Here is a 12,267-nt window from a genome sequence, read left to right on the forward strand (position 1 = left end):
CCAGATTCCCTGGACAGGTTTGCCTCTGCTGGAGAGAGAGCTGAGCTCCTGCTGGGCCAGGAGCTGCTGTCCAAGCCCTTCCCTTGCTGTGTGCCCACAGCGGGCTGCAGGGAAGGAAGGAAGGAAGGAAGGAAGGAAGGAAGGAAGGAAGGAAGGAAGGAAGGAAGGAAGGAAGGGGGTGCTGCTGTGTTTCTGCTGGCTGGATGGGAGCAGCACCACCCCTGAATGAGGATCCCCCAGATCCAACCTTCAGCAAAGCACAGACTTCATGTGCAACTGTGCTTCTGATTGCACATCTTCAGAGCCTGCAGTGTGGGTTTTGGCTATTCTAGGTGTAAGCTGCATTTTGGCTAGCTAGATGTAAGCTAATTCATGGGCAAGGTTCATCCAAATACTTCAAGTCCCTTTTTCAGACAGGTTTTCTAGGGAAAAGTATCTGTGTGCATCTAGAGATTGATTCTGGAGGGATTTTTTTTTTTAATATTCACTAGGCATGAATACAAAGGGGATTTTCTACTTTGTGCAGCTCACCACTCTGGGTCTTTTTTATTTCTCTTTGGCTCTCTCCAAGCAGGAATGTGCCAGGCTGTTGTTCTTTAGCTGAGTCCAGGCTTTGGGAATGGTGGGGGCTGTGCAGGCTGATGGATTCCCCCCCTCCAAGGCTCCCCAGTTTGGGTTCCTCCTCTCCCACTCTCACTTCTCTGAGTAGTTGTGCCAGATGATGCTTAAATATGACCCTTTTAATCAGGTTACTCAGTGTAATACGAGCAAAATGGTGATGAGATGGATGGTGGTACTGCATTCCCTATTTTTATCTCCATTGATTCTCCCGTGTCTCTCATGAATCACCCTCCTGAAGAAGTGACAGCTTTATGTCAGCCACAACAGGGCTGTAACAATATTAGCTCCAGCACCAATTCAGCATGACACCAGAATTGTGTCATGCTTGACCCTATTTGATAGATCCGTGTACAGAATCCGTGCTGAGCTGCACAGAGCAGGGCCAGACTCTTCCCCAATAACACATTTTTCCATCTAAAGGCAGGTTTGTGCTTTTACTGCTCCAGCCGTGGGATTGCATGTAAATAAAAATGTTATTTCTAGAGACTGTGGCTGCAAGACACCCCAGCTCTTCAACTGCAGCCTCTTCATCCCATCCCAGGAGGAATAACTCACACCCAACAGCAATGGCCCTGCTACAAACCAGGGAATTTGGGCCTCCTTCCCTGCCTCTGCTGCGGGGAGGGAGGCAGGCAGAGAAGGAAACCTTTGCACAAGGGGGAAACCTTGGCAAAATCAGTGTCTGGAGACAAAAGAGAAATAGGAGGAGGCCTTTTCCTGCTGATTTCCTCGAACGGAGGGAATACAGAACCTTCATTTGCAGTTTGGACGAGCTGCAGTAAATTGCCCAACTGTTCTCTTCTGCCAGAATAATGCACTTGCCAGAACCTCATCACTATAAACTGCTGCAGCTCCATTGACTCCAGCACAGGCAGAGCTGAAAGAGTCTGTGGGTCATTTGTTCTTTCTTTTTTTTTTTTTCCTGAGAAAAAGTGTTCTGCCACTTAAAACAAAGGGCAGGGAGCCAGAAGAGATGATTTTTGTACCAAATTTTCTCACAGATTTTCTGCAAGAACTCACAGAGAAGAGCAAGGGCTTGGATTTGAAAGAAGTTTTGCAGTTAAATGTATTAAATTCAAAGCTCCTGTCACTGAAATCTCCTGGAGAAGCTGGATGTGAATTCATTGGGCTCTGCCTGTGGCCAAGGAGGTTTCTAACAAGGTGACTCCCATGGGACAAGGACCAAGTTTTGACTCTTTGAAAGCCTGTGCCCCCTTTCTTCAGCCCTGCCAACAGTAGAAAATGATTTTAACTGTGAGGCATGAGCCTGTCAGCACCACTTTCCTTAGCAGGAATCGAGCCTCCTTCCAAGAACTGCCATAAAATACACTCTTGGTGTTGCAAACAGATGAGTGCAGACATAAAAGCCTGGATTTTTAGCATTAATTAAAGCTCCCCAGCAAAGTTTGCTCTGCATCTCCTTAACTACCTTATTTAAATTCTTTAAACCCTCCAGTTCTCACTGTGCAGATGCTCTGGTACCACAGAGCAGCTCAGCCCCAGCTAAAAGCTTCACACTCTTCCTAATAGGACTTGCTAAGAGTCATCAATTCCAATAAACATGTCAGGAAAATAACAGAGGGGAGGGGTGATGACTCCCAAGTGCTCTCAGTGCCTCTCCTCACCAGGACACAAGGACAAAGGATGGAAAAGCTGGGTCAGGGCTGAGACAGGGAGGTGCTTCAGCAGCCATGGGCCCTGGAAGGACACACGGAGGTCATCCCAAAGCCTTGTGTCCAGCTGAACAATCCCAGCTCTCCCAGCAGGGCTCATCCTCCAGCTCCTCCAGCAGCTCCAGCTCCTGCCTGTGCTGTGCCCAGGCTGGGCAGCTCTGCAGGGGGGTCTGGGCTGGGTGGCAGAAGTGGCCCTGGGGAGCCCTTCCCATCCTGCCCTCCAGCCTGGCACGTGCCCACCTCAGGAGCTGTGCTGCCATTTCCAGCCAGCAGCATTCCCTGCACCCATGGGACACCATTCCTAGGAGGAAACTGCACTCAATCCAGCTCCAAAAGAGGCAACAAAACTGTTTTCCACGCTGGATCCCGTGGTGCTGTGTGTTTTTAAAGGAGGCCCCCACTCAGCTCTGTGCCAGGGGCTGCTGCGGGGCACAGAACCAGCCACGGCAGGCTGGGCTCTCCCACCATGCAGAGCCCAGAGGAGGGGCTGCAGGCAGGAAAGCAGCCTGCCTGGGAGTGTTTCACACTGGGTTGTTCAATCCCCCTGCCCCCAGGACGGCGGTGGCTGGAGGGGAAGGGCTGCACACGGCAGAGGATGCATGGCCCCAGCTCCTCTTCCTCACGGCAGCTGGCACGCCTGCATGGCAGCAGCAGGATGGCAGCTCCCCAGAGCCCCTGCAGCCCAGGGCACAGCCCACCCTCGGCCCATCTGCAGATGCCTTCAGTGCCAGCACATGGCTCAGCCCCGGCCGTGTCCCCAGGGAGCAATGGGAGAGGGAAGGGCTTGGGCAGCAGAGCGACAGCCAGCCACGCTGGGGCACTCACTGCAGAGAGAAAAACCTCCATTCTTCACAAAACACTGCTCAGAAATTGAACCTTCGCGCAGCTCAATGGAGCAGCCTCATCATTTACAGCAGCAGATAAAGCTGCGAGATGTAATGTGAAATATCTGAAGCAGTTCTCCCCCTGATTTAAAATGCACCTTGGGCAGCAGAGCCTGAACTCCCCTCGGCGTGTGTTTCTGGCAGATAAGTAAACAATTTGGGACTTTCTGAGATAGTCACAGCCAGGGAAGCAGGAGCTCACAGCAGACTGCAGCTGCAGTGCCCCACTGATAAGGTTTTGGGGTGGTTTGGCACAGCTGAAAGGAAGTGGCGCCGGAAGAACAAAAAGCTGTTTGTGTACAAGTTGTTGGATCAGAGATAGCAAGAAGAAAGACATCATTTTTACAGGAGAGCTCTGAGAGTGGCCTGGGTGGCAGGGGTGAGGCTCAGGCACAGAGCTGTCACAGGGCAGCTGAGCAGCCCCACAGGACAGGGGGACACAGGGGACAGGCTGGGAAGCTCAGAGGACATTTCTGCTGTGTTTCACACAGGGACAGGGAGCTGAACTCAAACCTTTCCTATAAACATCCAAGATTTAAAAGTGCAAGCCCGGAGGATGGGAAACACCACACTAACATTGACTGAGCAACTCCAAATCCCACTTTTCTCACCCAACTCCACAAGCTTCTGCCCTCTTTACTGCGGCGTTTCACTGTGGCATTTTGCATGTAATATTTGTAAGTACAGGCAGATAAATTTGGGCTTTAGCACCCTGTTAGGGCGTTTTGCTGGGAATCACAGCACATGCTGAGCTGCAAGGGCTCCATGGGATACCCAGTCCAGCTCTGGCCTGCACTGGTCACCCCAGGAGCCCCACCCTGTGCCTGGCTGTCCAAGCCCTCCTTGCTCTCAGACAGGCTTGGGGCTGTTTGGCACAAGCCCAGTTTATCACACAACATGTGTTTGAACAATTCTGAGTGAAAACAGCCCAGCAGTGACTCCACGTCCTCCTTGTGCCCTGTACCAGCTATTTACTCATTCCTCTCCCATTCACACAGGCTATCAAGGATCATCTCTTTGATTTTTTAAGTCTGTTCCTATGCGCTTTCTGAATTCTAAGATGAATAAAAACAGGCAAAGGCAAACCAAAACAAAAATATTTCGGTCAGAAATTGTAATTTAGCCTCCAAATTGCGGGAAGGAATTCTGAGGTGGCTTCCTCATGGTTTGCTAACAGTTCTTGCTGGTTTATTGCTCCCTTATTTTCTGTGCCCAGCTGAGCTGTGATCCATATGGGGCTGCTGAAGTTATTCCCGGTGCATTTCAAGGGCTCAGCCCCAATGTGGCAGTGACTGCCGGTGCCTGGAAAAGTGTAGTACAGCTCCACACCTGACCTAACTCTCAAGCAGCCTCCCGTGTGACAGTGGCACGATCAAAGGCAGTTTTACATGTGTCAGCCTGTTGCTGCAGCAACCTGGCTGCTCTGACTGCTGATAGGCACAGCTCTGCCTGATCCGGGCTCAGATGGCTCAGATTAATCCCCTGGGACTGTGCCAGGGAAATCATTTGCAGCTCCTCGAGAATGAAGTGACTGTTCCGGGGAAACTACTCCCGAAATTCCTCCGGCTCCCCCTCCCTCATCCATAACCTTTGTGGGAATGGCTGGGCTGGCACAGAGCCCCAGGACGGTCAGGAGAAACCTCTCTGAGCCACAGCAAGGAGCTACATCGTGGATTTGGCTTTTATTGGATTTTTTCCTGAGCACAGAAAAGGGTATTTTTGGGCGAGCAGGAGCTGCGGTTTTGGGGGTTGTTTTCCCTCTGGGTGTTTACACATCTCTGTATCCAATTTCCAGCTCTCCAGATCTTTCTTGGGGCTGGGAGGGAGGCAGTGAAAGCCAAGGCCTGTGAGCACTGAGCCGAGCCTTCCCCAAAGCCAGGGCTCACCCCAGCCAGCCTGGCTGGAGGATGGCGTGAGGATACGTGTAGCTTTGATGGAGACCTCAGGATCTGCAGGCACATCCCTCAGGATCTGCAGGCACACCCCTCAGGATCTGCAGGCGCACCCCTCAGGAGCTGCAGGCACACCCCTCAGGATCTGCAGGCGCACCCCTCAGGAGCTGCAGGCACACCCCTCAGGATCTGCAGGCGCACCCCTCAGGAGCTGCAGGCACACCCCTCAGGATCTGCAGGCGCACCCCTCAGGAGCTGCAGGCACACCCCTCAGGATCTGCAGGCGCACCCCTCAGGAGCTGCAGGCACACCCCTCAGGATCTGCAGGCGCACCCCTCAGGAGCTGCAGGCACACCCCTCAGGATCTGCAGGCGCACCCCTCAGGAGCTGCAGGCACACCCCTCAGGATCTGCAGGCGCACCCCTCAGGAGCTGCAGGCACACCCCTCAGGATCTGCAGGCGCACCCCTCAGGAGCTGCAGGCACACCCCTCAGGATCTGCAGGCGCACCCCTCAGGAGCTGCAGGCACACCCCTCAGGATCTGCAGGCGCACCCCTCAGGAGCTGCAGGCACACCCCTCAGGATCTGCAGGCGCACCCCTCAGGAGCTGCAGGCACACCCCTCAGGATCTGCAGGCGCACCCCTCAGGAGCTGCAGGCACACCCCTCAGGATCTGCAGGCGCACCCCTCAGGAGCTGCAGGCACACCCCTCAGGATCTGCAGGCGCACCCCTCAGGAGCTGCAGGCACACCCCTCAGGATCTGCAGGCGCACCCCTCAGGAGCTGCAGGCACACCCCTCAGGATCTGCAGGCGCACCCCTCAGGAGCTGCAGGCACACCCCTCAGGATCTGCAGGCGCACCCCTCAGGAGCTGCAGGCACACCCCTCAGGATCTGCAGGCGCACCCCTCAGGAGCTGCAGGCACACCCCTCAGGATCTGCAGGCACATCCCACATCCCTGTGGATGCTCCAAAAGCCCCTGCTGGGAGCAGAAGAGGCAAAGCCTGTGCTGGAACAGACAGGGTGCAAGAGAACAAGTCAGGGCAGTTCCGTGTTTGCCACTGAGCAACAGACCAGGAAAACCCTTCACTGCCTTCCCAAAGTGCACAATACCCTTCTGGAAAGGCCTTGAAAGCCAAAATGCTGCTGCTGCGTCCAAAATACCTGTAATTACAGAGGGCCTGCATGCCATAGTGCAGAAATCTGTGGGAGTGCCAACATGGGGGGAAAAAATTGCATTGTAAGACCCCAAAAGCACCAATTTCCATGAATTTGCCTTCTAATTATGCCATCCAAGAGTTTAAGGTGTAGAAGTTTTTCTTCTCAGTACTGGCTTGCCGAATCACACTGAACCTGACTTTTCTAATCCAGAACACCCTGGCAGGACTCTGCTCTTTACCTTTCCCGTGGTATCTTCAAATGCTTCTCCTTCTTTTCTTATGGCTGCCTGATGCTGCCCTTGTAAAACAGATTTTTCCCCCCAAACTCTTTGATGGAGAGCGCCCAGGGATGTCTGTGCCTGCTTGTTCTGCCCTGAACAGGTGGAACTGAGCAGCCTGAGCTCTGCTGCTCCACTGAGAGCCAGAGCAGAGCCCAGAGCTGTGCTGAGCCTCCAGCTGGGACACACTGGGACACACTGGGACACACTGGGACACACTGGCATGGCCCTGGCCCTGTGTGGGGAGTGTGCTCTCCCAAGCTCTGCATTTCAGGAGGTGCCTCTGCACTCTGACTGTCACTGCCACCCACCAGGGCCTCCCTGCAGGGTGGGAGGGGGCTGCTCCCGAGCCCCAGCCAGAACCAGGGTGCTGCAAACAGAATCTGCCTTGAAACTGGCCAAGTTTGGGCGTGCAGGGCCGGGGGCAGGATGTGGGAACAATGTCAGCGCTAAAAGAATTTATAACTCTCCTCTATTAAACTTGTGCAGTCTGAAAGCTCAAAGGAAGAACAAAACCCAGCAACAACCCAACCAAAAGGTGTGATTGCAAAAAGCCTGATGGACCAAGAAAAGAAGCTCAAAACTGAGCCTTTGACACCAGTTCTGCCTCTCTGGCCATATAATCCATTCCTATTTCCCACTGTTTGTGCCACCCTAATTTAGTGAAGCTCTAAGGAACTTTCTGCATTGTCAGAGGAATGTAAAAAGAAAGAAAAGAAGAAGTTACTTTAATAGCCCTATCAGATACCGGCTCCTGTAGCTGAAGTGAAAACAATGCCAGTGTGGAATAATGAAGCTGTTTTGATTTGGAATTTTTATTTTGCCCTAAGAAAGCAAATTCATCATTTGAGAGCTCACAATTTCCTGGAAAATACCCTCTAACCTTCAGCAGGGAGAGAGAGGGAAGGGTAATAACCTCCCTCTGCAAAGCTTGCCAAGATCATAAACTCATTACTGCAACCTAAAATCTAAAGTCAACCCAAACTAGGACAGACTGGGCTTGCTGGTCACAGCCCCAAAGCTGTGCAGTAAAACTAATCAGTTCTGGGATGGGATTTGTTTCTTCTGCTGCAGTACAATCTATAGTTTAGTTGGTCAAATCAAGCCTTTCTGAGAAAAGAAGATTAGAGGCAGTTGTTTAAAGTATTGAGGGGGGAGCAGGATTTAAGCTTTATTACTGACCAGGACATACCAAACAGACTGTAATGAAAAAACAGTATTGGGATTGTACTTCAGCCCAAATGGAAAATGTTGAGAGAGGACAGGGCCATATGGAGGAGCTTAGGGCTCAGGCAAGGGGAAATGCCCTGGAAATCGGCTGCTGTGGGGAAGCCAGGGGACTTAAAACAACAATTAGCACACCTGAGCGCCTGAAAACAGCCTGTGGGCAAGAGATGAGCTCTGGGAAATGGCTTTTTATTCTGTCTGCAAGGAAGGCTCTCCTGCCCCAAACACCTGATGGCAAACTCTGGCGATTCCAGCTCCCTGGCGGAATTTGGGCGGTTCCAGCGCTGCCAGGACTCCATCCCGTGTTTAAGCTGCTCCCAGGGGTACAGAAGGGAGGCTGCAGGGTGTCCCCTTTCCCAGCCCGGTGTCGGTGAGGGGGAGTGATGAATTACCCAGCACAGGCACCAGCTCCTGTCCCACAGCCCAGAGACAGCGAGGGGAACTCGGCACGCTCACCCACGTGGGAAACGCAGCACTGCCACATTTGTATCTGACTTCATCACGTTTCCCAGGCTTCTCTCTCCCTCAGCCAGCCCAAACCCAACCTGCCTCCCTCAGTTTGCACCGTCCGGCCTCGGGACCTTTGCTTGGCTGTTCCCAGGCTCTGGGGTGGGGACAGCAGCCACTCACACCCTCAGGTTTTGTCCACACAGCCCTGGCTGGCTGCTGCAAATCACCCTGCATTACAGAATATTTGAGGACCAACTCATCTCCTCCCTGCCCAAGGAGGTGTTTGGGAGGTTCTGGCAGAGGAGGCCCAGGCTGCTGATTTTCTGCAGAGTGCAGGTCCCCCTTCACAGTTTCCCCGTCCCCATCAGCCAGGGCATCCTGGCACAGCCACTCGCTGAGGCAGCAGGAGTTCCCTTGCTGAGGGACTACAAAGCATTTTGCACCAGCATTTTTAGGGATTTTAAACTCAATTACCCATTTGGAGCCAGCCAAACATTGCCCTGCCTCCCAATTGTACGGTGCTGTCAAATCCAGTGAGGAGGGAGAGGCGTGAAAATCAAATTTTGGATGCTTTGGTAACAATCCTTTAGAAATATCTGCAGCAAAATAGTTTTCCCTAAGTGTAGAATAAGGAAACTTAGGCAAAGTGTATCACAAAAAATTGATAAACCACTGAGTACTCAGAGTCTAGTGAGCAAAATGTATTTAATGTCTCATCATCTGGTGAGAAAAATGCAGCTGCATTTCCTGTCATATCATAAAATAGAACAACTTTTAGAAATCTAGTAACAAATACTGTAAATGAACACTTTTCATGATGTTCAAATATGATAGGAGACTTTCCAAGAAGGGTTTTTGCCATTTCACACTAATGAAGCTGAGATGTGTGTTTGTACCATTCCCTTCACAAACAAAACCTCAAAAAGAGTTGTCAAAAAGCAGCAGATCTGCAGAGAAATTAATGAGGTTTCTGCCTTTATCATTCTCATGAGGGGAAAATGGCAATTCCACACAGGAAAAGAACTCACGGATTTAGCCCTTCTTGGGGAAATCCAACAGAGATTTTGAAATCTATATTAAAAATTCCAACTTATTAGAAACTGATATTTTGTGGGTTGGGTTGACTTGCATGCATTTGGTGTAAATCTGATATTTCTCACTTGGAGATGAGGGTTATGGGCTAGTCCTCTATTATGGAAAATACAATTCACTAAATTTGGGAATTTTGCTCGAGTAAGGAGTAGGTCAGTGCAAAGGATGAACCCTTATGTAAATATTCCATTTACAGAAACACACAAATTACTGAAAATCCTTCTGGCTCCTATCTCCTCACCCCAAGCAATTCCTGAAAACCTGTCTATTTGCTCATTTCCAGGAGCTGGTAATTTCAGAGATAATGCCAAGATCCATCCATTATTTTTTAATAACTCCAGTGCTTTGTTAAGACCTCGCTGTTGGTCAGTTCTAACTCAGAATGAAGCTCAGATGATGACCATCTGTACATTTTCACATGATATCACTGGATTTTACCCTTATAACCTATGCAGATTCTGTAATCTGTCCAGGAATGAGAGCTCTGCATCCAGCACCAACAAATGGATTATTCTGTTGTTGCTGAGATGTCTTTGGAAGCTGTTTCTGCACCTGAGCATCTGCTCCAGCTCATTACCATTCTTCCCTGGAGATCACTTATTTCATACAAGTGGTACAAGCAGCATAGATAAGAAGGACTTGGTGTAAAAACTGAAAATTCCTTGGAATTCAGTAAGAAATATTGGGGTCATGGACTTTAAATACACTTTTATGTAGTACAGTCTGGTGGGTAATGTGCAGATAAAGATGGTATTTCCTTGAACAGCTCCATTAGCTTGTGTGTCAAGGGAAAAGCTTCTGAACAGCAGTGGGGAAGAAATACCCAATAAGACACCAGCATTTTATTTTATTTTATTACTGAAACTTCAAACTCCATCTTATCTCCAAATCCATTACTTTTATCCTAATGAGTCAGTTCGACTCGGTCACATTGTCATCCCTCATCTTTTGTTTGGAGAGCTGGAAAAGGAGTCGTTAGTCAGTGCTGAGGAATAACTAGAATTCATATCACTCACACGTCCTTTCTCAACTAATTAAACACCAGCAAGACAATCCATCCATCCCCATTACAAGCCAGAAAAAAAAATTAATAAAAAACAAATCTGAAAGCTCGCTGACAGCGGAAAATGCAATTAAACTCTCCGTGTATGAATCCGGGCACAAACTGCTGCACTTTCTCCCCTTAATTAACTAAAACACGGGGGAAACAATCTGATGGCTTAATGGCATTTCCTTCGCTGTCAGAAACGCTTGGGGATGACTTTGTGATGTTATCACAGAGGTTTGGAGGAGTTGCTGCCGTTACTCCTCTCTGCCACCTCCGAGAGCGACAGATTCCACGGAGCAACTTTGCTGCCGTGAAGGGATGTGGAGGATTCATATTTTATAACGTCATTTCTCCACAGGCAGCACGGCACCAAGGATCCACTCAATATTTCATGCATTCCCATCCCCTGACACATCGAGTGCCCTGCACATTCCTCTGCCCGGGTGAGACTGGAAGCCCAGCACTCTGCCAGCTTTGTGCCTCGCCCAGTGCTGGTGGCAGTGCCAGGGGCAGTCAGCGCTGGGCTCCCATCCCTGCGTGCCCTGGCAGAGCCAACCTGACCCGGGAACTCAGCGGCCCTGCGGCACAGCCCTCACCCCAGGGCAGTCAGGGCAAGGCGGGCACTGCCCGGAGCCTGGCTGGGCGCACCAGAGCAGCACACAAGTTCTGCAGGGCACAGGGCGGCAGAGGGAGCGCCCCAAAGCCCCGCCCGGCTCCTGCGAGCCTGCCGGCAGCACAAAGCCGAGCTTGCGTCCTGCACACGGCCTTTAGGCTCAGCTCAAGCCCTTTAAACACCGGCACGCTGCTCCTTCCTTCAGAGCTATTCCACTCAACCAGAGGAAGTTCAGGCAGCATTTTGTGCGTTCCCAGAGCATCCCGCTGGCGCCGGCGGCTCGGCGATTCCAACACGATTTTCTTCCCCAGGTTTCACTGGGGGAAACGTCCCCGAATCCCCGCTGCGTTTTTGGGATCGCCCAGCTTTGCGTGGTGCGTGCTGCCGGCAGGGGTGAGCGGGGAGCAGCGCACTGCCCCCGGGACCCCCGGGAAAGGGGAGCGCCCCCCGAGCGGGCACAGCCGGGAGCCGAGGGCGCATCCTGGGCGGATGGGGCTGAGTGCCCGCTCAAGGCGCTGCCCAGCACTCGGAAGGGCTGCACCCTTCATTTCAGTGCTCCGACCCGCGTCCCTTGCTCTCCGGGCAGGAGGAGCCTTCCCTGGGGCGAGCGGAGCGGGGATGGGGCCCGCGGCTCAAAAGGCACCGATCGCGTCTTTGGGAATTGCGGGATGCTCTCCCCGGGGCCGCAAACAGCTTCTTTCCTTTTAATTTTTTTTTTCTTGTTTGTTTCCTTTTCCCCCCGCCTCATGTTCAGTGTCTGCCGAGCGAAAAGGGATAGACAGAAACAGCGGCGTGCCAGATTCTGCCTACATCTTTCCCACAGTCTCTCCTAACCCCGAACTCTTCCGACACTTTGTATTCACCGTCTCACTTGACTGCCACAAGAAACCCACTGTAGGAAGAGAGGCTTCCTGTGAGCCGAGCCCCGTTTCCATGGTGCGGAGTTTTCTACTTAAAAAATAAATTCCCGTTCCGCGGAGTTTTCCGCGCAGCCCCGCGGAGCTGCCCCTGCCCGGGGGTAGCGGCGTCCCACATCCCCCCAGTCCCCCTCGGGATCCACAGCCGCCGGAGCCGGGACACTCCGCACCCCTCGGCACAGGTTTTAGGGTCACCGCACCCTTCCTGCGGCGGGGACAGAGGTGCCCGCCCTGCTTGGGGGGTCCCTCGCAGCGTGCCCCGCGGAGCGCCCGGAGCCGGCACCCCGCAGGATCCCCGCGCCCGACTTCCCCGGCTCCGCTCACCGGGAGAACTTTGGGCAGCGTCCCCGAGCATCCCCGAGCGTCCCCGGCTCCGGAGCGGCGGCGGGGCCGAGCGGGAGCCGCGCGGGTC

The sequence above is a fragment of the Passer montanus genome, unplaced genomic scaffold (genome assembly GCF_014805655.1).
Source record: "Passer montanus isolate IOZ18808 unplaced genomic scaffold, ASM1480565v1 scaffold116, whole genome shotgun sequence".
Classification (NCBI taxonomy): domain Eukaryota; kingdom Metazoa; phylum Chordata; class Aves; order Passeriformes; family Passeridae; genus Passer; species Passer montanus.